Source organism: Zalophus californianus, chromosome 6, assembly GCF_009762305.2.
Source record: "Zalophus californianus isolate mZalCal1 chromosome 6, mZalCal1.pri.v2, whole genome shotgun sequence".
NCBI lineage: Eukaryota > Metazoa > Chordata > Mammalia > Carnivora > Otariidae > Zalophus > Zalophus californianus.
In genome coordinates, this window is record NC_045600.1 from 83,653,605 (window position 1) to 83,680,800 (window position 27,196).

At 40.6% G+C, this 27,196-nt stretch overlaps 1 protein-coding gene across 13 annotated transcripts in view; it reads left to right on the top strand.

The window, feature by feature from the left end:
* Positions 1-27,196, top strand: part of MGA (MAX dimerization protein MGA) — a 158,613-nt gene that overhangs the window by 33,688 nt on the left and 97,729 nt on the right. For 9 of the 13 annotated variants that reach the window (XM_027569295.2, XM_027569301.2, XM_027569302.2 and 6 more), the window contains exon 1: positions 26,564-26,672. The exons of 2 other annotated variants lie outside the window; for them this stretch is intronic. The gene's annotated coding sequence lies outside the window, so the exon portion shown is untranslated. Of the gene's footprint in view, positions 1-26,563; positions 26,673-26,701; positions 27,023-27,196 lie in introns of those variants that run through there. 2 more of the 13 variants (XM_027569299.2, XM_027569296.2) reach the window with 2 other exon arrangements.

Here is a 27,196-nt window from a genome sequence, read left to right on the forward strand (position 1 = left end):
GAGCTGATTGTTCCACTACTGACTGATACATGCTGCTTAGTCTGATTTGGCCCTTGATGTTGTAGTTAATTACCATGAACATTTCTTGGGATATTGACTGTTTCTCATTCTCCGGACAGAAAAGTGCATGATATTGTTTCATTTTGTATCCCTGTTAATTTATTCAAATATATTTGAATGCCAGCTGTATGTCAGCCAGTATGCTAACAAGAAGAAAATATTAAGAGGGAAACAGTAACAGTGCCAAATACAGTACATTGGTATAGAAAAATAAAGATAGGAAAACTATTAATTTGACTTGGTAATTAAGAAGTCATGGTGATCCTAAAAGTATCAGTAGGGAGTTAAAGTGGAATCCCGTTATGGTTGGTGGAAGAGTAAATGGCAGGTGATAAAGGAGGAGGATAAAGAGAGGAGCCGGGGGAGGGAGTGGGGAAGGGAGCCAGGAGTGAGAGGGAGGCAGAGAGGGAGAGTTGGAGCGCCAGGAAGAAGGGAAGAGGGAGTGGGGAGAGGGAAGGAGAGAAAAAGAATAACTTCTCTGTGAGAAGGTTTGCTGAGAAGGCTGGATGGGAGCCAGGAAGGACTTAGTTTTTATGTTAAAACCTCCCCTTGTATATGGAAAGGTGCTAATAGGGAAGGAGAGGTTGAAGATTCAAGATATGGTGTGTCTGATAGACAAGATGTTGAATGAGGCCGAAAGCAGGTGGGAGTGATGATGTGGGTCAGGGGTGCAGATGGATGGGTTGGCTTTGTACAGGAAGAGGAACGCCTTATTTTCTGGGACTGAAATAAAAATAGGTAGGGAGATGTATGAATATAGATAAGGTTATAGGTAGGGAAATGGGGGTAGAGGGAGGGTGTGCCTGATAGTTTGCATATCTTTATAAGATCAGAAGCAAGGTTGGTGGTTGAGAGTGAAGGGCCTGGACGGGATAACTGGGGAGCTTGAGCTGAGAAAATGATTAAAAGAGTTGTGTAGGGGAGGGACGCCTAGGTGGCTCAGTCTTTTAAGCGTCAGATTCTTTGATTTTAGCTCAGGATATGATCTCAGGGTCATGGGATTGAGCCCCATGTTGGGCTTCTCAGTGGGGAGTCTGCTGGAAATTCTCCTTCTCCTTTTCTCCCCCCCAAATAAATAAATCTTTAAAAAAAAAGAGTTGGGGCGCCTGGGTGGCTCAGTTGGTTAAGCGACTGCCTTCGGCTCAGGTCATGATCCTGGAGTCCCGGGATCGAGTCCCGCATTGGGCTCCTTGCTCAGCAGGGAGTCTGCTTCTCCCTCTGACCCTCTTCCCTCTCGTGCTCTCTATCTCTCATTCTCTCTCTCTCAAATAAATAAGTAAAAATCTTAAAAAAAAAAAAAAGTTGTTGAAGGGAAATGGAAGAGGGAATTTGGTAAGTTTATTTTAAAGGACTAAGGTTGGAAACTTTATATTGTTATCAGTGTATCTAGTGTGTTTTTCTTTTTCTTTTTTTTTTTGTATGTGGCGGGCAGCAAAGCAAGGTTTATTGAGTGATAGCAAAGTGATAGTACAAAGATCCCAAGGAGGGAGGGGACCCGAGAGGGTTGCCCAAGTGTGATTTTTCTTTGGAATGTCTCACTACCCAGAAACAGTATTGACCTGCTGCTGTGGTTTTGTGGTCAGGTTCAGAGAAGGCAGTGCAAATATGAAATTACTGCTAAGAAATTTAGATGTTCTACTATGGGGTCTGGATTGGGGGGAATCAGAATCTGAGAGACAGGAGGTTTCTATAAAGTCATAGTGAGTATGGTCAGAGTAAGATTTTTGTGAGCAATTAGAATAATCAAGGAGGAGGAGTTTTAAATGACAACAAGATCTAGAGTAAAGAGGGATGCCTGGGTGGCTCAGTTGGTTAGGCGTCTGCCTTCGGCTCAGGTCATGATCCCAGGGTCCTGGGATCGAGCCCCAATCGGGCTCCCTGCTCACTGAGGAGCTGCTTCTCCCTCTGCTTGCCACTCCCGCTGCTTGTGCACGTGTGCGCCCTCTCTTTCTCTCTCTCTGATAAAATCTTAAAAAAAAAAAATCTACCGTAAAGAACTGAAGAATAGGTTCTTAAAGTAAAGTTGACCTAAAAATCTTTGTAACCAAAGAGGCCTGTGAATTCTAATGTACAGTAATTGGATGGGTAATCTTCATGGACTTTGAAAATAATCCAGGATTATGATAGGAGGTTTAGTGGGAAAGAAGACTCTGAGCTAGGCTCTCAAGTCTTCAGTGAATGAGGAGTTACGACTAAAGGATCAGAAGATCCTAGTGAAGAGAAGATATATCTTGAATATGAGACCGTAAAGGAGGATGATCATGATCTAGAAGTTTCAGTAGAAAGGCAAGTGAGTGCCAGTCATTCCTAGCTCTGTGGAGGTATGGACTGCAGTAGAGAGAGAGCTGTGAGAAAATCTTTATGGATAGAGAGCCAGGTTTAAGTCAAGGTAAATAAGTAGAAGGAGCATTGTTCATAAAGTTGAGGAAGCCTGGGGTTTGGTAACAAGAGAATGATTATTTTCTTGGGCATAATGGAAAAGATTTGAGCAAGTGACATTACAGAAGAAACCAGGGCTGAGGACATTTAGACAAGGAAGTTAGATCATGGTGGGGATATTACTGCCTTTGAAGGTTGGAAGTTTTTGATTGGGCTCTATTGTCTGAACTTTGACACAAGTTATTTTGGTATTGAAACTGGTTTAAAGTATATGACTTGATCTCACAGAGGTGGTAAAGTCTTTTATTTTATAGAATTAATGGCAAGGGCAACAAAGGCCATATTCTGGTGAGAGATTGATGTCCTCAGCAAAGTTAAAGTGTCCCTTGTTAAGTAAAGGCTCCCAGGAGGAACGTGGTCAAGGGCTGGTTGTGTCCAAGGACTCCTGTGATGCTTGTACAAGAGTTTTAAGCCTATGCCGGGGGGATATGGTGACAAGGATTATTTTAGAATAGAGTGATTATCAGTTTAAAATTGAATGGCTTGTGTATGTGAACTAGAAGCAAATGGAAATTAATATTGTTTCAGGTTGTTGGGATATGGGTTAATTTTTTTATTTTAAAATGTACTAGAATTTTTGTAAAAATTAAAGAGAAATGTGAACCATGGATTTTTGGAGAGCTGCTATATGAATTAAGAATCTTGGTTGCAAATGACACAAAACCCAATCCAGATTGCCTTAAAAAGAGAATACTTTATGTTACTGAAAAGTCTAGGGAAAGCTGGCTTCAGGTATGGCTTTTATAGTTTAGGTGATGTTACCAGGACCTAGTCTCTTTTTTTCTCAGAACTCAAATCTGCTCTCCACTGTTTTGATTTGATCTTTAGGTTTCATATGGCAGCAAGGTAACTGAAATAGCTCCAGTTGCTGTCTTTTCAGTTCAAGTGTAGTAGAAAGAACTTCTCTTCATCCAACAACTCAAACAAAAGTCCCATGCTTGACTGTCATTGACAAGGTGAGCCATGTATCCATGTGTTACAGCCGGGGGAATGTGATGCCCTGATTTACTTGTATGTAGGTCACTAGTATTTACAGGTTTGGATCAGTATCTCTTGTTTTGGACCCTTTTATATACAGAGGAATAGTCATATATGTCTGGATTTTCCTCTAGGTCTAAATTGCTTCTTAGAACAATCTGGGTATCTGAGATTTTAGATTATTTAGTACTTCTACAACAAATGAGGTGAGTCCTGAGCTTTGTGAAAGGCACCATTTGAGGTACTTTTGGCAATTCTAAGTTGAATAAGCCTAGTCTTTGTTTTCAGGAAGGTGAGTGCTTAGAAGGGTTATTGGTGTGTGTTATGCTTCTTTCCATCACAGGTAACAGATATTTGGATTTCTTTAAGAACTGGATGTTCATTACACAGGTCCACATGGTAAAAGGGAGCCTGGAATGCCATAATAATCCAGGATGAGCAGTGTGGATCCATACTTCAGAGAGACTAGAGTGAAGTTAGGGAACTGTAGGGATCCACTGAAGCTATAGAGAATATGTTTTCTTACAGCTTTTTCAGCATGTGAATTTGTCATGCTTCCCCTCCATTAAGGTTTCTTTTCTTTCTTTCTTTTTCCTCCTACTCTTCTTCCCCCTCTCCCTCCCTCCCTCCCTTCCTTCCTTCCTTTCTTTTTCTTTCCTTTTCTTTCATTTTTAAAGTAAACTCTCCGCTCAACGTGGGTCATGACCCTGAGATCAGGAAGCTCGTGCTCTGCCTACTGAGTCAACCAGGTGCCCCTGCATTGGGGTTTCTTAAAATTTTTTTTTTTTTTTGAACTCTGGTTATACCATTCCTGTCTCATCCGTGCCCTGACTTCATCCTCTTCTTTGTATATGCTTTTCCTTACCTTATGGTGTCATCTCATGTATGGTCTGTGTTATCTTAAGGCCTCTTTCTGGCAATTGGTTCAGATTCTTTTCTTGCTTCCCACCTGCCCAAGTCCCTCCTAGTACTTCCCATTCTATTGAGAGAAGGCGTGTATTTGCATCTAAGAGAGAGAATCTGTCATACCTGTTGGGCTAAGCTCCTGGCAAGCTCTTTCACCCTGGGCTGATGGCCATTCTATAGTACTGGTGACCTTTGGGTCAGGTGCATGCCTCTGTACCAGGATCATGTGGTACTTATAGGGAGATTAGGAGAGAACACTAAATGAGAGGCCACCACACAGGTCTTTAATATGCAGAGGACTGTTGGTAGAGCTTTTACCTTGAGGGGGAGCTGTGATTTTGTTGACCCATCTGGTGAGAACTAGATTGCTTAGACGACCTTGTTTACCTCAGCAAGGGCATCTAGATAGGTTCCATAAAAGCACTAGAGTTTTAAGAATGAAAGGATTTCTGTATGAGGAGATTAGGGAGAATGATGTTGATAGACTATGAAGACAGGGAGAAGATGCTAAAGCAGTGGAAATTGTAAATGCAAAAGGTTCAGGTAAAAAACGTGTGGGGCATATTTAGTCCAGCGCACAGTAGTAATGAGAAAGTAGACGAATCCAGAGTATTGAGGTCTTTTTATACTCAGCTAAGGAGTTGAGGTGCAACATGATGTTCATTGTTCAGTTGTCTTAAAATTCTCACTAACCTTAAAATTACTGTGAGTATTTACAAATGAGTAAAGTTCAGTCTAGAGAAGTGTTGTAATGTTTTTTTCTTGTAGTTAAGATTGCATAATATTTGAATCTTAATTTTGTGACATTAGTATTTGTTTATTTGTAAGACTTACGTGATTTTCAAAAACGTTTTGAGATATAATTCACATACTATAAAATTAATTTAAAGCATACAGGTCAGTGGTTTTTATTATATTCACAGTTGTGTACCCATTCTTTTTTTTTTTAAAGATTTTATTTATTTATTTGACAGAGAGAGAGACAGCGAGAGCAGGAAGACAAGCAGGGGGAGTGGGAGAGGGAGAAGAAGGCTTCCCGCGGAGCAGGGAGCCCGATGTGGGACTCGATCCCAGGACCCCGGGATCATGACCTGAGCCGAAGGCAGACGCTTAACAAGACTGAGCCACCCAGGTGCCCCTTGTGTACCCATTCTTATGGCCAGTTTTAGAATGTTTTCATAACATCAAAAAGAAACCTTATTCCCATTAGCAGTCACTTTCTATCCGCCCGCCTGTAATAGCCCCAGCCCTAGGCAACCAGTATTCTACTTTGTGTCTCTATAGGTTCATACAATATGAGGTCCTTTGTGATTGAATTTCACTTATAATGTTTTCAAAGTTTATCCATGTTGTGCCGTGTATTGGTACTACATTTCTGTTTGGGGCTAAATAATATTCAATGCTTTGGATATATACCATATTTTGTTTATCCGTTCTTTAGTTGGTGAACATTTGCATTGTTTTCCCTTTTTGGCTACTATAAATAATACTAATAGAAACATTCATGTACATTTTTTTGAGTATGTGTGAACATATTTTCATTTTTCTTGAGTATATACCTAGTAGTGGAAATATTGGGTCATATTTAACCTTTTGAGGAACTGCCAAACTGTTTTCCAAAGCAGCTGTACCATTTTACATTTTCACCCAACAGTATGAAAGTCCCAATTTCTCCACGTTCTTGTCAACACTTATTAGTATCTGTCTTTTCTAACTTATTTTTTTGAAGATTTATTTATTTTTTTAGAGAGAGAGAACGAGTGTACAGGAGCAAGCATGCACAAGTGGGGGGAAGGGCAGAGGGAGAGAATCTCTAAGCAGGCTCCCCGCTGAGCACGGAGCCCACTGCTGGGCTTGATCTCTCTACCCATGAGATCACAACCCCAGCCAAAACCAAGAGTCGTCGTTCAACTGACTGAGCCACCCAGGCTCCCCGCACCTAAAAAAGAAGAAAAGATTTATTTATTTATTTTAGAGAGTGTGAGAGAGCAGGAGTGCACGAGTCGGGGGAGGGGCAGAGGGAGAGAATCTTAAAGCAGATTCCCTGCTGAATGCAGAGCCCAACATGGGGTTCGGATTCCACGACCCATGAGATTATGACCTGAGCCAAAACCAAGAATAGGTCACTCAACTGACTGAACCACCCAGGCGCCCCGTCTTTTTAATTATAGCCATCTTAGTCTGAGGGAAGTAGCATCTCACTGGGGTTTTGATTTGCATTTCCCTAATCACTAATGACTTTTAGCATATTTCCATTTGCTTTTATTGGCCATTTTTGTATATCTTGTTTGGTGAAATGTCTGTTCAAGTTATTTGAATTGGCTTGTTTTTTTTTGGTTATTGAACTGCAAGAGTTCTTTATGTATTTTGTTTATTTGTATATGGGTATATACATGGATATATACATGGATACAAATCAGTATCCATGATTTGCATATATCTTTTCCCATTCTGTGGATTGTCTTTTTAATATCTTAATAGGGTCCAAAACCCAAGGTCATGAAGATTTTCCCCGTTTTCTTCTAAAAGATTTATAATTTTAGTGCTTATGTTTAGATCATTGATTTGTTTTGAAGATTTTATTTTTTTAAGTAATCTTTACACACAACATGGGGCTTGAACTCAAAACCTGCAGATCAAAAGTGGCATGCTCCACCAACTGAGCCAGCCAGGTGCCCCTAGATTATTGATCTGTTTTGAATTAATTTTTGCATGTGGTATGAGATAGAGGTCCACCTTCATTCTTCTGTATGTGTATAGCCAGTTGTCTCAGAATCACTTGTTGATCTTCTGTGATTTAATAAAGTATTTCTTCAAACTTTGGGTAGTAGGACATTTCTTCATACTTCATAAACTGGCATAAGCTCCCATTCAAAATATTATCATATGAAATGAATATAGAAGATACTATTAGTGTTGGAATATTATGGTTGTAAGGTACCATAGAGATTTTGTTCAATCCCTCTCATTTTATAAATGTGGAAACAAAGACCTAGAGAAGTTAATTGATGTCTAAGGCTGTATAGCTATTAGCAATAATGCTTTAACCCAAGGGTTAGCAAACCTTTTCTGTAGAGGACCAGAGAGTAAATATTTTAGGCTTTGTGGGGCAAGAGGCAAAATAAGGTATTATGTAGGTTACTTTTATAATTAAAAAAACAAATTTCCACAAATTTTTTATTAGTGAAATTCAAAATGTAATTATAGAGTCTCTCTCTCTCTCTCTTTTTTGTGTAATACCTACTGATGAGAAAAATTGATTTCTTTTTTGGGAGGAGAACATTTTATTTGATGTTCAAAATTAGTGTTCCTTAGCATCAAAACTGATTGGAAATGTTCATCTGTTATTGTTAATGTGTTTGAAGTTTTGTGTTTGTTTGTTTTTTTAAGAGACAGAGAGAGAGAATCTTAACCCTCCTTGGTGCTGGGTGTGGAGCTGGTAGCTGGGCTTGATCTCAGCAACCCCGAGATCATGACCTGAGCCAAAATTAATAGTTGGATTCTTAACCAAGTGAGCCACCCAGGCACCCCTGTATTTCATCTTTGAAAATGTCTTTTACATAGAAAAAGTTACTGCCAAATACTGATAGTCAGTTTGCAAGCATGTTTCTAATTGAGCATGTACATTGCTTGGAAGGCATTTAGAGAACTGCTAGATTTTTCTCCTTGGTATTTGCCTTTTTGATATGACTTGCAGATTAATCACTTCAATTTAAGGCTAGGTAGAAACCTTCAGCTGCACAGGCACGGGTAAATAGATTTTGAAATAGGGAAATATACTTTCATTTGTACTAAGGTCTGAAAAACCCTGCTGAAACTATAGTTTGAACTTGGAACATAGATCTGTTATGAATTTGTATAGGAATGGGCATCTTTTTTACCCTTTTTTTCCCATTTCAGTTTATTGAGATATAATTGACATAAAGCACTATTGAGATATATATATATAATTGATATAAAGCACTATTATTGTAGAGCCTAGTGACTTACATATATTGTGAAGTGATTACAATGGTAAGTTAACATTCACCATCTCGTATAGAAACAAAAAAACAAAATGGGGGGGAAAAGTCTTGTCTTTTTTTGTTTTTTTGTTTTTTTTTACTTGTGATAAGAGCTTTTAGGATTGAGGCTCTGAGTAGCTTTCAAATAAACCTGTAGCAGTGATAACTACAGTCATCTTGCATATTACATCCCCCCAGCACTCATTTATCTTATAACTTGAAGTTTCTACCTTTTGACCCCTTTCACCCAGTTACACTACCCCCACGACTCCCTTGCCCCCTGGTAACATCAGATCTAGTCTCTTTTTCAATGAGGTGTTTCCCCCCCCTCGTGTGTGTGTGTGTGTGTGTGTGTGTGTGTGTGTGTGTGTGTGTTTAAGGATTCCACATATAAGTAAGATCATACAGTATTTGCTTTTCTGTCTAACTTACTCATTTAGTGTAATGCCCTCAGGGTCCCTTCATATTGTTGCAAGTGGCAGGATTTCTTCCTTTTTTATGGCTGAATAGTATTCTATCATGTATGTATGTATGTATGTGTGTGTGTGTGTGTGTACACAAATATATATCATATTTTCTTTTATTCATTTGTTGATGAACACTTAGGTTGCTTCCATGCGTTGGCTATTGTAAATAATTCTTCAGTGAACATGGGAGTGCAGGTATCTCATCCATACAGTGATTTTAGTTCCTTCAGATATATATCCAGAAGTGGAATTGCTGAATCATATGTAGTTCTGTTTTTGGTTTGTTGAGGAGCCTCCATAGTGTTTTCCATAGTGGCTATGCCAATTTAGTGTCTCACAGTAGTGCACAAGAGTTCCCTTTTCTCTACATTCTTGGCAGCTTTTGTTATCTCTTATCTTTTTGATGATAATCATTCTAACAGATGTGAGGCATGGGAGTGGACACCTTGCATATTAACTCTTGACAACATGATGTATATATGTAGCTTGACATTACTTGTGATTCAAACCATGTTAATTTTCATTTAAAGGACTTTGTTGCAGTCCTTTTAAGTTTTGCACATAATCACCTTTGCCTTTTGATTTTAGGTTGATTTCATTGAGAAACATTATCAAGTCTGTAGGAAAAGTTAATTTCCAAAGCTATTTTAGTGTTCAATAATAGTGTTTGAGGGTGGTTCTCCTCGATCAGAAAAATTTCAGCTAGAAAAAATTGCAATAAAGCTTTACCACTGCTAAGTCTGCCAGCTTCTTAGTGGTAAGGCAAATCAGGATATACATCTTCTTTTTCTGACAAAAATTAATGGAATCAAGGATACTTAAGTCCATGAGAGCAAAGTTAACTTTTTTTTTTTCAGAATTAACTATTGAGGCTACTAGTTGAGTAACACATGATAGTCATGTTTTCTGCAGACTGTTTTCTGATAAATACTGCAATGAATAACCCTAGGCTTGTTTAAACACCCTACATTTTCACGAACTTTATAAATTTGTCCAGTTAAGACTTTTTTTCTGCCCATACGTATTTTTACCACTATCAGTTATAACACATCGTAGCAGATTCCACTTCAGATTGCACTGAATTAGTGTTTTCCCAGAATCTTTGAAAATATTCTTGCCTGTTGTTCCATGCAGATTTTTTAGGCTAATTTTAATTACTTAGTTCAAACGTGTATTAACTTCTCAAATAAATGGTAATAACTGAGAAGTATTGGTAACTCCTATCAATTCCTCAAGAGCCAAGAAAACACTCAAAATCATTGCCTTGATATTGTGTGATTATTTTATTTATTTTTTTATTTAATTCATTTAATAGTAATCTATACACCCAGTGCAGGGCTTGAACTCATGACCCTGAGATCAAGATTTGTATGCTTTGCTGATTAAGCCTTCCAGGCGCCCTCTTTCTTAACTGATAAACAAAATACTTTTTTTTGAACTACTGTCCTTACCAAAAGGCTTATAATCTTTTTAAAAAAGATTTTATTTATTTATTTATTTATTTATTTGAGAGAGAGAGAGAGAGAGAGACAAAAACAGCATGAGAGGGGAGAGGGCCAGAGGGAGAAGCAGGCTCCCCGCCAAGCCGGGAGCCCGATGTGGAACTCAATCCTAGGACTCCCGGATCATGACCTGAGCTGAAGGCAGTCGCCCAACCAACTGAGCCACCCAGGCGCCCCAAAAGGCTTATAATCTTAAATAAATTTTATTTTTCTACATGCATTTCTTTGGCTTCCACAAACATGATTTAATTAATTCACTGTTGATAAAATGCTTTCCTTGTTTGGCTAACAAGTAAGCCACTAAGAAGCTTACTTTGACTGCATAGTCATTTTTATTTTTGTGAAGAAATTCAGCTGTGATGAGATCTACTATTTAAATTTTCTAATTTTTCTGACTCTGTTTTCCTGTGAATTGGAAATATTGTGATGAGTGCTTAGTCTGGTAATGTTGATGTATAAATAAACATAATGCTTTGTTATCTAATTTGATAGTAAAATTATCTATACCGTATTTAAAAGTATATTTGAGGCCCACTTTTTGTCTTCTTGTTTTGACTTGAAGGGTATGCTCTGGTAATAAAAAATAAAACATATGGCAGTAAGTATAGTGTTCGAAAAGCTGTCAAGTTATATAACTGCATCACTGTTATTTGTAGTTTTCTGAGCAGCAGTGTAAAACCATTAGAATGCCATATATGGTCTTGTAAATACTGAAGTCTGCCATTGTAAAAGCAGTCATAGACAAAATGTAAATAAATGTAGAAGTGTTTTAATAAAACTTTATTTATAGACACAATTGAATTATATATAACTTTATGAAATTATTATTATGGAACATTCCTCTTTTAATTTTTTCCCAACCATTTAAAAATCTAAAAACCATTCTTAGCTCATAGACTGAACAAAAACAGGCCCTAGTTGGCCTCTGTGGGCTGTAATAGTTTGCCAACTTTTTCCTTAATCCAAAAGAGTAAGTCTAATGGGAGGAACATCATGCTGATGGAGGTAGGTCTGTGAGAAAAATAAATCATTCTTGACATTTTGGAAACCCTTAGATCAGGGTTTGTGTCAAGATTAATATCAAGGTGATATTAGGAAAAAAAGAGAAAGATTGAGAGTTTATGTAGTTAGGTTTTTACTTATTTATTTAAGGAAAGAGTTGTACAATTTTATGTTTTTTGTGCACTGCCTGAAGAGCTCTTAGACTTCTGAGTTTCTAATCTTAGTTTTTTATGTGAAAATATTATATGAATATGAATTTTCTTTTTCCATAAGAAAAATGTGTGTAAGATTTTTGACCTACTAGTAAATCTAGAATAAATTAAAAAAAATGGAATGTACTTTTATCTTTGATTTGTAATTTTAATTTTGGCTGATTTTGCATAGGATAGGAAATAAAGTTTTTATTTTTGTAACTTCGTTTCCACATGTCTTTTTTTTTTAAGATTTTATTCATTTATTTGACACAGAGAGAGAGAGAGAGAGAGCGCACAAGCAGGGGTTAGCAGCAGAGGGAGAGGGAGAAGCAGACTCCCTGCTGATCAGGGAACCTGGTGCAGGGCTCTGTCTCGGGACTCTGGGATCATGACCTGAGCCAAAGGCGGACACTTAACTGACTGAGCCACCCAGGCGCTCCCGTTTCCACAAATCTTAACAAATTATGAGGTTGTAGAAACTTTGACAGAGTGGTGTGAAATTATAAGTAGATGGAGTTTTATCCCCAGGGAGGATTCAGGAATGAATAGTAAGAGCCAGGTATGCTCTTACTATAGGTATGGTTCAAAATCCTTTACTAGGATTGAGTGAAAACCACATAATCCTTTGTTTCTTTGTATTGTGTGTTATGTCTGTGGTGATGATTGTTCATTCTTTATTTTTAATTTTTTAAAAATGGATTTTTAAAGATTTATTTATTAGAGAAAGGGCATGGGTGAACATGAGCAGGGGGTAGGAGCAGAGAGAGAAGGAGAAGCAGACTCCCCACTGAGCGGGGAGCCCCACTTGGCCTCCATCCCAGGACCCTGAGATCATGACCTGAGTTGAAGGCAGACACTTAACTGACTGAGCCACCCAGGTGCCCCCAAAAATGTATTTCTGAAAGAGAAGCTATTATAGCTTAATTGCTAGAGATGCATTAGATTAAATTAACACCTTAGAAAGACAAGAATCAGTACAAATGTAAGTTTATGTTTTTTTTAAGATTTATTTATTTTAGAGAGAGTGCATGCACATGCGTGCAAGCAGGGGAAGGGGGAGAAGGAGAGAGAGAGAATCCTTAAGCCGACTTCCCATTGAGCACAGAGCCCGATGTGGGGCCCGATCCCAGGACCCTGAGATCATGAGTCGGCCTAAATCAAGAGTCGGCCATTTAACCGACTGAGCCACACAGTTTGTTTTGATGAAGTTAAATGTGTACATGAAAGTGATTTTTATATATTTATTTGTTTTTAAGGGGCTTGAACTTATGATCCCGAGGTAAGACCTGAGCTGAGATCAAGAGTTGGATGCTTAACTGACTGAGCCACCAGGCACCCCGATTATTTCCGTTTTAAAGATGATGAAACTGGGGCACCTGACTGGCTTAGTTGGAAGAACATGGGACTCTTGATCTGGGGGTTGTGGGTTTGAGCTCCACGTTGGGTGTAGAGATTACTTTAAAATCTTTAAAAAAAATAGGGGCATCTGGGTGGCTCAGTTGGTTAAGTGTTGGACTCCTGATTTTGGCTCAGGTCATGATCTCAGTGTTGTGGTACTGAGCCCTGTGTAGGGCTCCACGTTCAGCACAGAGTCTGCTTGTCCCTCTCCCTCTGCTCCTCCCCCAGCTCATGTACTCTCTCTCTCTCTCTCTCTCTCAAATAAATGGATAAATAAAATCTTAAAAAAAATTAAGATGGTGAAACTGAGGCACAAAGAAATTGAGTAATTTGCCCAAGTCGCACAATCAGGAGTGGTAGAGTTGGAGTTTATTGGGACTCTGGAATCTTTGCTCTTTACCATTTCATGTAACTGCTTTGGTGTATCTGCTGTTATCCTTCTTTTTCAAGCTTTAATTACTTAAATTGTGCAGTTTTAGGGCCTGCACTTTAGAGATCCTACTCAGAGAAGAACCGTTAGTCTTTGGGCCCTTGGTGTTTCTTCTATTTTTGCTGAATCTTTTTTGTTTTTAAAGATTTTATTTATTTGAGAGAGAGAGAGAGAATGAGAGATAGAGAGCATGAGAGGGAAGAGGGTCAGAGGGAGAAGCAGACTCCCCGCTGAGCAGGGAGCCCGATGTGGGACTCAATCCCAGGACTCTAGGATCATGACCTGAGCCGAAGGCAGTCGCTTAACCAACAGAGCCACCCAGGCGCCCTATTTTTGCTGAATCTTATCTGCCTACCGTCCCATCTCTTTTTCTCTTCTTTTGGTAGTGAGAGGTGGTATAGATCAAGGGTAAATAAAACTAGTGAAGTAGGGAAGCCAGGGGACATTTTAGTTTTGGCTCTTGAAAGAAAAAATTTAAAAAGGTTTTATATATATAATTACTGAAAAAATTAAGTTAAAGATAAATGTCTAAATATCAGAGATACTGCAAAACAAGTAAAATCAGAAACAAAAGCCCAGGACCTTAAATAACCTACTCTTTATAAATTCCAGTCTTTTCTCCCCTGTTCTTAGAGATGAACATTTTAGCAAGTAAATGTTGTATTGTGATCATTCCAGGTTACTGGAAAATTATTTTAATAATCTGTGTGTGTACATTGGTTAGCAGTGTATTTTTCATTCTGAATCACAAAAAGTTTGAGAAATACTTACATAGCATATATAATAACAAATTTATTTTTATTTAATTTTATTTTCTGAGTTCCATGCATACTGTCTCTCTTCCTGTATACTTTTAGTTCTTTAGATTTGTTAATCTGATTTGATGAGCTTCAGGTTTTTTTTTTTTTTTAAGATTTTATTTATTTGACAGAGAGAGACACAGTGAGGGAGGGAACACAAGCAGGGGGAGTGGGAGAGAGAGAAGCGGGCTGCCTGCGGAGCAGGGAGCCCGAAGCGGGGCTGGATCCCAGGACCCTGGGATCATGACCCGAGGCAGACGCTTAACGACCGAGCCACCCAGGCGCCCCAAACTTCAGGGTTTTTTTATATGTTGATGTTCTCCAGAGTTACTTAGCTAGCTCCTCCTCTTTTATCTTTTAGCTCTGGAGGTTCTTAACTTTTTGGGGGTCATACACCCCTTTGAAAATCTTATAAAACTTAATGGATTCTCTCTAGAAAGTTGCTACTATATATACATTACACAAAAGTCTCATAGTTTTGGGAGTTTCATAGGTCATCCTCCCCCAAGATCGTTCATGGATTCCAGATTAGAGCCCCACCACCAGATGAGCTCCCCGAACAATTTCATTCATTTTATTTTTTAAATTTTTATTTATTTATTTTTTTTGGCAAGATTTTTATTTATTTAACAGAGAGAGAGAGAGAGAGAGAGCACAAGTAGGCAGAGCGGCAGACAGAGGGAGAGGGAGAAGCAGGCTTCCCGCCAAGCAGGGAGCCCAGTGTGGGGCTCGATCCCAGGACCCTGGGACTATGACCTGAGCTGAAAGCAGCTGCCCAACCCAACCGACAGCCACCCAGGCGCCCCTTATTCATTTTTTAAAAAATATTTATTTTAGAGCGAGAGCACAAGCAGGGGGAGTGGTGGGAGGGGGTGGGGAGAAGCAGGCCCACTGCAGAGCAGGGACCCCGATGCGGGGCTCGATCCCAGGACCCCAGGATCATGACCTGAGCTGTAGGCAGCTGTTCAATCGACTGAGCCACCCAGGAGCCCCAACGTCATTTCTTTTAATTCTTCCAAATACATTGCTGATTTCCCAGTCTATATCTTCAGTGTGAGTCTTTCCAGAGCATTAGACCCTGATATCCATTTAATTCCTGGTCATATGGGTGTCCTGTTGCACTAGTCTACTTTGTTCATGGGCTATTTATTTTTTACCGAAGTATAGTTGACACAATGTGACATTAGTTTCAGGTATGCAACATAATGATTGGACAAATTTATACATTATGTTATGCTCACCACAAGTGTAGCTACCATCTGAATATATACTCTTTGCTATACCTTTTATTCTGGTGACTTATTCATTCCATAACTGGAAGGCTGTTCTCTCACTCTGCACTATTCTACTTTGTATTTTAAACTTACGAAATGGTGTATACTTTCTTGGAAACATTTTTTTGTTCTTCATCCTTTGACTCCTTGGTCATTAGGCTCTGTTGACTGATTGCTTATTCTTTGAGACATTTCTTTCCTCCTTAGCTTCTGTGATGTTATGCTCACCTATATTTCTCTTACCTCTGTGACATCTTCTCTTCCTCCTTCCTAGATTCTTCTTTTACTGCTTATCCTGTAAATGCCTATTTCCCCAGGGTTCTGACCTTAACCCTCTGATATCTGTCACTCTCTCTATATTTTTGGAAAACTTTTACAAATCCCTGGCTTCAATTACTTCCTAAAACTTTGTATATAGCTAAAGTTCACACCTTTATCACCAAATGCCTGTTAGATGTTTCCACTCAGACCAGTGGTTCCTAAATACTTGGGGGATTACATATCCCTTTAAGAATCTGATTAAAGCTATATCCTTCTCCCCGGAGAAGTACATAGGTACACCAAATTTTGCATACCCTTTTGGGGTGTTCATGCCTCCCACCCAGAACCCCTCCATGGACTCCTTAGAGGTCTGTGATTTTGTATATTTGAGAGAGAGCACAAGTTGGGAGTAGGGGGTGGGGGAAGGGGAGAGGAAGAGGGGGAAGCAGACTCCCTGCTGAGCAAGGAGCCCCACTCGGGCTAGGACCCTGAGACCATAACCTGAGCCAAAGGCAGATACTTCATCGACTGAGCCACCCAGGTGCCCCCAAACATTTGGATTTAAAATGTTTTAAATTGAGTGCTTCTAAGTGCCAGATACTATAATAGGTGCTGAGGGTATAATGTAGAGTTTAAAAAGGTTACATTCCTAATTTATAGTCTAGTTTGTACTGTTGGTGGGATGAAGAAGAGAGATAAGACAATGAAAGAATTACACAAATAAATATAAAAATTAGACCTGTGGTAAATTCTAGTAAGGGCAGGTATGTGGTGTTTTGACAGCGTTATCATGGTCAGGAAGGTCAAGGATGTAGAGTCAACAAGAACATTTTGTGATTGACTAGATGCAAGGGGCCACATGAAGAAGAAATAGGTTTCAAGAATGAGTAGGTTTCTGATACGAGCAACTGTGTGCATACAGAGAGAAGTCTGATTGGTTTCTAGTTTCGTCATGGTCCACACCATTTTAAGCAGTGGCCACAGGTAATTTTCTTAAACCACATGAGTTTGAGTATGTCATATATCTTATTTTTTTTTAAAGATTTTATTTATTTATTTGACAGAGAGAGACACAGCGAGAGAGGGAACACAGCATGGGGAGTGGGAGAGGGAGAAGCAGGCTTCCCGCGGAGCAGGGAGCCGGATGCGGGGCTCAATCCCAGGACCCTGGGATCATGACCTGAGCCGAAGGCAGACACTTAACGACCGAGCCACCCGGGCGCCCCTGTCATATATCTTCTTATAATCCTTTGGATGGCTCTTCTTTTTCTACAAGATGAATTCCCAACTCTTGATTGCTAGCTGTATTGTATAATACGGTTCCCTTTGCCTTTTTTAGTCCTATAGCTTTGTTCCTCCACAGATCATGGGCATTTTTAATTGTAGCCATATTACAGTAATTGTGCTCCCTGAATGTGTTCCCTCTCTTGTTCCTTTGTCTTTACATAGGTTGCTTTCTCTTTGAAATGCTTTTCTTTTATACCCATCCTGCCTCTGCTCTTTGATACTTAGTAATTTGTACTCATTCTTCATTTTCTCTGAGAATTCTTTTTGGACTTCCTTAGTCTGATTTAGCTGCCCTTTGCTTGTGCTTCCATTGTACCCTGGGCAGAGAGCCCATCCTTACTAATAGGATTCCTTAGTTTTTGCTTCTTTATTGATTATTGGTTATATGATAATTGGTTGATAATTGATTGCAAGCTCTCGAGAGTGGGAATGTCTTGTCTTTGTGTTCCAAAATCTCTATGTGGTGAATGCTCAGTAAATGTTTGACTTGAGGAATTAAGGAATACTTTCTTCTTTTATATAGTGTGACTTTGTATAAATTGTTCTGCTTAGAATGCCTTCTTTGCTTTGTCAACTTCTAGACGTCCTTTAACACCAAGCCTTATTTGATACTTCAGTGACAGTTCCTCCTTCCATTGTGCTTCTGTAGCTTTCCTTTTCTTTACCCTGGTAAATATTTGACAGTACAGAGTAGAGATTAAGTGTCCATCAGTAGATGAATGGATAAAGAAGATGTGGTGTATATATGTGTATCCAAAACACACACAACCCATATACACAAAGACACACCATGGCATATTAGTCAGCTATAAAAAAAGAATGAAATCTTGTAATTTACAGTAACATGGGTGGACCCAGAGGGTATAATGCTGAGTGAAATAAGTGTCAGAGAAAGACAAATGCCATATGATTTCACTCATACCTGGAATTTAAGAACAAAACAAGCAGGAAAAAAAGAGACAAAAAATGGACTCTTAATACAGAGAACAGACTGGTGGTTGCCAGAAGGGGGGATGGGTGAAATAGATAAAGGAGATTAAGAGTATATTTGTATTGATGAGCACTGAGAAATGTATAGAATTGTTGAGTCATTATATTGTACGCCTGAAACTAATATAGCATTAATATAGTGTGTTAATTATACTTGAATAAAAAAATAAATGAGTGAATGTATATATATCATGAGCATCATGGAGTTGTAGATTAGATAAATATTTCCTAAGTGTCTGATTCCATTTCACAGGGTAGGTTACTTCTGCATGGTACTAGTCTTACCTATTGCATTGACTTGTACTTCATTGTTCTCTAAAGGCAGCCCTATCTCCAAATTCTGGATAATTTATTATAGTTCTTTGTTTAGTGACTATGTAGATGCTACCTGCAATGCCTCCTTTTCTCTCTTTGTTAATTTTATTTCTCCTTCATGACCCGGCTCAAAAGTCCACTCTTCTTTTGTAACCTTCCTAGATTACCTAGGTTGTATGTGTTCTACAGTGTTCCTAGAAGGCTTTTTCCAAACTGCCACCAACAGTATTGCAATGTGATCATCCAGTCTCTTTACTTAGAACTTGAACTTCATAAAGGGACTTAATTTTATCCATTCCTTAACCCTGGTTCATTGCCTAGTTGGTGCTTAACAAAAACTTATTGAACTGATTGTATCCTTATTTATTTTATTTGTGTTTAGATAACTCAGAGAATGTTGGGTGGAACTAGTCTTGGGATGAAAAATACTGTCCCTGTATGATCTCTACAATTTATAGTCTCTATATAGGTAATTTGGATAATGCACTGCATTCAGGTTGCTTGAGTAATCTTTATATTTTCTATTTCAGTACAGCTTCCTCCTCTCCTTTAACAGGTGTTCCCTGCCCTCCAGTGGTTAGATCATGGTTAACATTTTTAGTCAAGGTAAAGGTTTTAAGATCCTTTTATGTTGTTTCTTTTTAAATCATATTTAAAATCCCATAGGTTAATTTTCAGATTAAAGAGTGCTGTCCCCCCCACCCCATTTTTCCCTTACGTCTGATATGCCTGAAGCCTAGCTTAATCTAAGTGTAGCTTGACCTGCCTCTTCTTTTGCCACAATGAGCTACCATGTGTCCCACAGTTTTTAAGTATGCAGTGATTAGTTGGGAGATTAACTCATTCTGACCTTGGTTCTTGGTTTCACTACATTGTTCTCACATAGCCCAATCAGGTTTCTAAGATTTTGCTACAATGCAAAAGCTATCATCTTGTTTTCAGAAACCTGCCTTCCCCCTCTCTCCCCAGCACATACTTGAAGTAGCTTGCTAATCATGTGGCTCTTCTTTAGACGGGACTGGAGTATCTTCTGTAGTCTGGTTTGGGGTATCTCCTGGCTAACATCTTTTCTCCTGTATTGTTATTGATGAGGAGAGGCTGACTCTTGATTTCTTGGCAAGGTGACTTATACACTGCTTTTTGTGTGTTATTTATTTTTTCAGAAACCAAGTCTTAGCTATCTAGGGAGTCTTGCTATATATATGGCTAGCCGTTATTTCTAAATACCTGCTGCAAAGTTTTGTTCTGTTTTCTTTTCGTAAAGATTTTATTTATTTGATAGAGAGAGCACGCACAAGCAGGGGGAGTGGCAGAGGGAGAGGGAGAAGCAGGCTTCCCACTGAGCAGGGAGCCCAATGCGGGGCTTGATCCCAGGACCCTGGGATCATGACCTGAGCCAAAGGCAGATGATTAACCACTGAGCCACCCAGGTACCCCGCTGCTGCAACGTTTTCAATAGTATATCATGAAATAAGGACAATGTAGTGAATTTTTCATCTATCTAAATGTATTCAAAATAAAAGACTATTACTCGTTATGAGATGTGTTCTCCCTAGATTTTTGGTCTTAAAATATCCATTATTATTTTTAAAAGATTTATTTGAGAGAGAGAGAGCGCGAGCGAGCAGGGTGGGGGGGGCAGAGGGAGAGAGTGACAAGCAGACTCCCTGCTGAGCAGGGGGCCTGACATGGGGCTTGATCCCAGGACCCTGAGATTATGACCTGAGCCAAAATTAAGAGTTGGATGCTTAACTGATTGAGCCACCCAGGAGCCCCTAAGATATCTGTCATTTTAAGAAGGAATGGTAATAGTAGGTGGCATACTTTGTAATATAAAACTTTGTTTTGTTTTCTTTTCTTTGGTTCTCGGTTTCACTACATTGTTCTCACATAGCCTTATCAAGTTTCTAAGATTTTGCTACAGTGCAAAAGCTATCATCTTGTTTTCAGAAACCTGCCTTATGATGGTCAACTAAATTTTACTGATCTATAATGTCCAGTAGTTTAGGAACTGCTGTGTTGACTGTCACTCATTTTCATGAAGCATTGTGGTACTTCATGTAAAGTAAGCATGACTTCTTTCATATGCATTTGTGGACAATTTCTCCGTGTATTTTTCTGTTAGAGGCTTCTTGATTTTTGCCTGATTCTAGCCTTGAAGGTTACTTGAATGTCTCCCAGTCCTCCTCTTTGGCCAGTAGTTCTACTTTCTTTTTATATGTTCTCACCTGTGTTTTAAATCTCTGTGCAGCTCTAGGCTTAGTTAGGTAAATTTCTTTTTTTAAAGATTTTATTTATTTATTAGAGAGAGAGAGAGCACAAGCAGCGGGAGTGGCAGGCAGAGGGAGAAGCAGGCTCCTCGCTGAGCAAGGAGCCTGATGTGGGACTCGATCCTGGGACCCTGGGATCATGACCTGAGCTGAAGGCAGATGCTTAACAGACTGAGCCACCCAGGTGTCCCAGTTAGGTAAATTTCTTCCTGTTTTTTCTTTTATGCTTTTCCAGATAAGGTGTTTCTTTTAAGGACTCAGTAGTACATTGACAACTTTCATTGTTTATGTTTCTTTTAGACCTGTTCTTTTTTTTTTTTGAAAATTTTTTTAAGATTTTATTTATTTATTTGAGAAAGAGAGAATGAGAATTAGAGAGCACGAGAGGGAAGAGGGTCAGAGGGAGAAGCAGACTCCCCACCGACCAGGGAGCCTGATGTGGGACTCGATCCCGGGACTCCAGGATCATGACCTGAGCCGAAGGCAGTCGCTTAACCAACTGAGCCACCCAGGCGCCCCTAGACCTGTTTTTTTTTATTTTGTAATTCATCTGAAACTAGCTTTTAAAACTTCATTTATGTTACTGATTTCTGACATTTTTTTTGAGGTCTTAGTAAAACAAACAAAACAAACCGTTACTAAGGTATCCTTTAATTCTGAAGATATTTACTGATTTTTTTCTTGTAGATGAGTATATGCAGATGGCAGTCTTCATTACAACTTGTTGCTTTTATTACCAGATGGTAAATTATAGAATCATAATATTTCTTTTTTTTAAATGTTTCTTTCTTTCTTTTTTTTTTTTAAAGATTTTATTTATTCATGAGAGACGGGGGCGGGGGGAGAGAGAGAGAGAGAGAGAGAGAGAGAGAGAGGCAGAGAGAGAAGCAGGCTTCCCGCCAAGCAGGGAGCCCGATGCGGGACTCGATCCCAGGACCCTGGCATCAGGACCTGAGCCGAAGGCAGACGCTGAACCATCTGAGCCACCCAGGCGCCCCGAATCATAATATTTCTTACAATGCAAAGAATCTGTTTGCCTTTGTTGATTTGCTAAGTAATATTCAGTTGAAAGTCATTCAGGCAAAAAGCAGTCAATAAGTAATTAGACTTTCCTAGGAAAATATTTTTTTTTTAAAGATTTTATTTACTTAATTGATAGAGAGAGACAGCGAGAGCAGGAACACAAGCAGGGGGAGTGGGAGAGGGAGAAGCAGGCCTCCCGTGGAGCAGGGAGCCCGGTGTGGGGCTTGATCCCAGGACCCCGAGATCATGACCCGAGCTGAAGGCAGACGCCAAACGACTGAGCCACCCAGGCGACCCTCCTAGGAAAATATTCTTCTCTCTTCAAGTATCTGTCAATAATATGTATCCATTTCTCTAAGGAGAAATAATTTGTGATGAGAGTCAGTGGTACTAGTTTTTTCTAATTAAAACTGCACCTCTTTGGCAAACATTGGTCAAAGCAGAATGCTTATTTGCATTTGTAACATGAGTGTGGTTAAATGTATAATGGTCCTGTTTTCCAAATCCCTAATTGTTGACAGTAAATCAGTATTTGATATTTGGACTTGCCTGGAAAACTGGGACCTATGGTTTCATAATCAGTTATTCAACAGATAGTATGTATTTGCTCTGTTCCAGACATGTGGTAGGCACTGGAATAGAGTGGAGCTAACAGTCTAGTGGCAAGACATTAATACATAGTTTTACAAATAGAGTTGTGGGGGCGTCTGAGTGGCTCAGTCAGTTAAGCAGCTGCCTTTGGCTCAGGTCATGATCCTGGGGTCTGGGGATCCAGCCCCACATCAGGCTCCTGCTCAATGGGGAGCCTGCTTCTCTCTCTCTCTCTCTCTCTCTCTCCCCCCCTCCCCCCACTGATTCTCTCTCTCACTCTTTCTTTTTTTTTTTCCTCTCTCACTCTTTCTCAAATAAATAAATAAAATCTTAAAACAAATACAGAGTTGTGGTAGGTGCTATAAAGAAATACAGGGCACTATGAGAGCATATTATGAGGAGACCTCATCTGATCCTTGGGGGTTAAAAAATGTTTCTTGAGGAAGTGACATAAGCTTACGCATGAAGGGTGGGTGAATAGCAGTTAGGTTTGAGTCCTCTGGGAAGATCTTAGCAAAGGGTAAGGAACATGATTATGTGGGCTTGAGATAGGAGGCAGCAAGAGGGAATGATATTTCTTAATGAACATTGATAACATTCTGTCACATTTACGTCCTCTTTTTCCATCTTCACCTCTCAACATTTTAAAACATGCTTTTAATCATATTACTATGCTGGTTAAGAAACTTTTAGAGCTCCTCTGAGTAGATTTTTGGCTTCATGAAGGTAGGACTTTTTGCCACTTTTAATTCCTTACCTTAGTTCATGTTTTACATATTGGAGCTAGTCATACTTTGCCCCTAGATAGGGGTTGGTTTTAGTTGCAGTACTAAATGGTAGGCAAGAATGGGGTTGTGTATAAGATAGTATGATTCCCTCTTTTTTTCCAACTGCCTAGCACACAAGTTTATTGCACTATAGTGAAGGAGTTGGTTTTTTGTTTTTTTTTTTTTTTGGTAAAAAGCCTGTTTTGTAACCTAGTCTGTATGTAGCTCTTATTCTAAGAATGGTTTTTATTGTGTTGACTTAAGAATACTGTAAATAAGGCCATAAGCCCGGGGATTTTGGGGTGTGTGTGGTGATGGCTTTGTCTAAAGATTTAAGATGATGAAGACCAAAGATTTTAATCACTTGAGAGAGGTATGTCACTACTGTAGATATTGGAACTGAGTAGGTGGGATCTGAGTAGATTGGATAAGGAATATAGTTTGTTTTGTTGGTGGATTCTGTTAAGTTGTGCCAACTTTCAGAATTCTAGTGTAGACATCTGAACAGTGAAAGAAGTGCCAGTCTTTGCCCTATCCTCAGCACATACAAGGCATTCAAATATTGAATAGGAAAAAGTGTGCATGTAGGTGGAATAGGGACTATGTGTTTATAGAGCAATCTTGGATCAAAATTGTGTTTATATTTCATGCATTCTCTATCCCTACCTCTCTCTCTCTCTTTTTTTTTAAAGATTTTATTTATTTATTTGACAGAGAGACACAGCAAGAGAGGGAACACAAGTGGGGGAGAGGGACAAGCAGGTTTCCTGCTGAGCAGGGAGTCTGATGCAGGGCTTGATCCCAGGACCCCGGGTTCATGACCTGAGCTGAAGGCAGACGCTTAACGACTGAACCACCCAGGCACCCCTCACCTTTCTTAAATTTAGTAAAATATCTTTGAAAGCTCAAACAAGGGAAATCAAGGGAAAGATTTTTATGTTAGGCTGATGAGCAGGGGTTAGCTATGCTAACTGCAACGAGAGAATTTTTTTTTCTTTTTTTTTAAGATTAAGAGAGTGAGAGCGCATGTACGCATGAGCAGGGGGAGGAGCAGAGGGAGAGGGAGATAATCTCCAAGCGACTCTAAGCTGAACCAGAGCCCTACTTGGGCTCCATCCCAGGACCCGGAGATCATGACCTGAGCTGAAACCAGGAGTCGGATACCTAACGGACTGAGCCACCGAGGCGCCCCTGAAATGAGAGAATTCTAATAGCTAGGTGAAATGCAGGAGTGTCAGCTTTAGCAGTTAGCTTGGCGTTTTAAAAACTTGGGTTATATAAGGATGTCTTTTATTTATTTTTAAACTATTTTAGAGAAAGCAAGATGGGGGAGGGGCCAAGGGAGGGAGAGAGAGAATCTCAAGCAGACTCTGTGTTGAACACAGAGCCAGATTTGGGGCTCGAACTCACCATCCTGAGATCATGACTTGAGTGGAAATCAAGAGTCCCACACTTAGGGCGCCTGGGTGGCTCAGTTGGTTAAGTGACTGCCTTCGGCTCAGGTCATGATCCTGGAGTCCCTGGATCGAGTCCTGCATCGGGCTCCCTGCTCAGCGGGGAGTCTACTTCTCCCTCTGACCCTCCCCCCATCTCATGTGCTTTCTCTCTCATTCTGTCTCTCAAATAAATAAATAAAATCTTAAAAAAAAAAAAGAGTCCCACACTTAACCAACTGTGCCACCCAGGTGCCCCTGGTGGTGGTTCTAAAAGATCTGGCATTTCATGTTTGCTTGGTGTAGGGGAAGAGTAGCAAAAGAAAATCTCCACTCTCCCTGTCCTCCAAGGTGTCCTCTGAGATTCTCCAATGAGAGATTTTATGTTAACTTGTCTCGTTTGGGATGCAGCTACCACTCAGTATGGTTGTTAACCAGTCATCAGTCATTTACATCTTAGAATCAGATGCTTTAATGCTAGGTCAACACATTTCTGTTTTTATTTTTGTATGAGGAAACCTTAGACCCTTGAGAAGAAAGCATTCTTGGAAGAGGTGGGAGATTTTGACAAGGCAGGAAAAGAGGTTTTTGGGGTCAGGGAAGAGGAAGAAGGTGTTAAACTGGTGTTTTGGGGCACCTGGGTGGCTCAGTCGGTTGGGCATCTGCCTTTGGCTCAGGTCATGATCCCACGGTCCTGGGATCAAGTCCCACATTGGGCTCCCTGCTCAGTGGGAGCCTGCTTCTCCCTCTCCTCCCTGCTTGTGCTCTCTCTGTCACTGTCTCTCTTTCGAAAATAAATAAAATCTTAAAAAAAACTGGTGTTTTGTCAGTTTTGCCTAGGATTTTGGGTATTATTCATTTGTTGCACTTGTGATGCTCTTGTTGACAGTGCCTGCTTGGGGGTTTCAGAGCAACTTCAGAAGTCTAGCCTAACATTTTCCAGTCCATACTAATTCCAGAAGTTTCTTCCCGTGGTGTGGCAGAGGAAGAGCAGAATGGAGGGAAACGAGACCCTTCTTCCTAATATCCCATCCAGCTCTGGTCAATTCTGTTGGATAAGCCTCTTCCTCTTGGCTCCTTTCTTTCAACCCCCTCATTCTCCTTCTTCATAGTGTTTTGCATTAGGTCACCTAGCAATTAATACTTCTCAGTACTTGCTAATTCTTTTAAGAGTGAAAGAATACACTTTGGAAACATGGACCACAATTTCTGCTCTTTCTATTTTGCCTCTTCTTTCTCATTTTAAACAACTCTCCCTTTTTACTACTTGAGTGTTAGCAGCTCAGAAGAAGGAGCAACTGGTAAGGGGTAGGGAAGAATAATAATTTTTGATGTTTGGGAGAAATACTGTTCGTTAACTTGTTCAGCAACTGCCTGACATAATATTCAGCAATTTTTTCTTTGCACTTCATAGCTTAAATATCTTGAACAAACAAAAATTCAAAACACAGGATCAAGGTATTAAAGCTTAGATAATACTCCGTCGTGCAAAAAATTCTTGTTTCCACGGTTTACTGTCTTATTAGGACATCTTTCATCTTTGTCAGGCAAATTAGTGGCAACTCTACCCTTCCTACTTGGTAGTGGAGTTTTCGGTCTCCTTCCTACTTTCCTAGTGTTCTTCGATCGTGGATGTTGCAGACTCGAGCACCCGTCTCTCAAAGTCTTTTCTTCAAGGTTTCCCGACGGTCTGGCGTTATCCAAACCTACATCACCTTGGGGAGAAGATCTCGGATTCATTTGACGAGCTGGTGAAGCCCCCGGGGCTGTGGAGCCAGATGTGGGTGGGACTGGGTGCGGCAGGGGCGGGGCCGCTGAGAAGCCTGAGGGGAACGGTGCAGGACACAGTTGAGAAAGCCTTCGGGCAAAGGTTTCACAGTTTTCACGAAGCCTTCGTGTGCGAGGCTGAGGGAATTGGGGTGCCTTCTTCCTCCCCCGCCGTTCTTGATTCTGGAAGCTTCATTAGGCTTTTATCGGTTTCTTGGACCCGGAAAAGCAGCGGCTTGAGCTCCAGGGGCGGGTCCCAAGGGTCTTGTCGCTGCTCCCGGGCCGTTTGGCCTCCTGATGTTGGGGGAGGGGCGAGGGAGGCGCTGCTCGCGCCTCCTTTTGCGCTTGCGCGGCGGACTCTGAGCGGGTAGGAGCGCGTGCGCGGTGACGTGGACGTCCGGTGCGCGCGCAGGCTCTTCAGCTGGAGCGGACACACGGTGTGCGAACCGAACAGAATAACCCGCCCCCAGCGGGATGTGAAGGACTCCGGGTGAGGCCGACCACGCCCCGCACGGTAACTCTCGGGCCTGGGTGGAGGGCGTCGCTTTAGTACTGGCCCGATTAGAGTTTTTTGAGAGTTTGAAGTGCTTGTGGATTTGAACAGCGTGAGAAGCGTTCTGCTGTGCGATCTTCGCACGCCCCGGCCAGGCCGGGCCTTGCGCGGGGCTGCCTTTGGCGCGCGCCTGTGGCCCCCTGAGCGAGGCTGCGCATGTCACCTCGCGCGCGTCCCCGGCCTCACTTCCGCGTCGCGCAGCGAACTAACTGGGAACATCGACGCCAGAGGGAGAAGCCACGAGGCGGGCGGGGTGAGAAGCGCCCTTGGCGCGGCCCTGCCCTCGCGTGCGTGGGGTGCCGCACCGCATGGTACGATCCGCGTGATGACTTTCAGCACGGCCCGGGGCTTTAGGTCGAGAGCTGTGCTTGGGCGCTTTGCATTTTAGAGCTCAGGTCTCGGGGTTCCAAAACTCTGAGGGAAACGGTGCTGACGTCGCTTTTTAAGGAGCTGTGTGTAGCGTTTTGACACCTGTGTAAACGTCT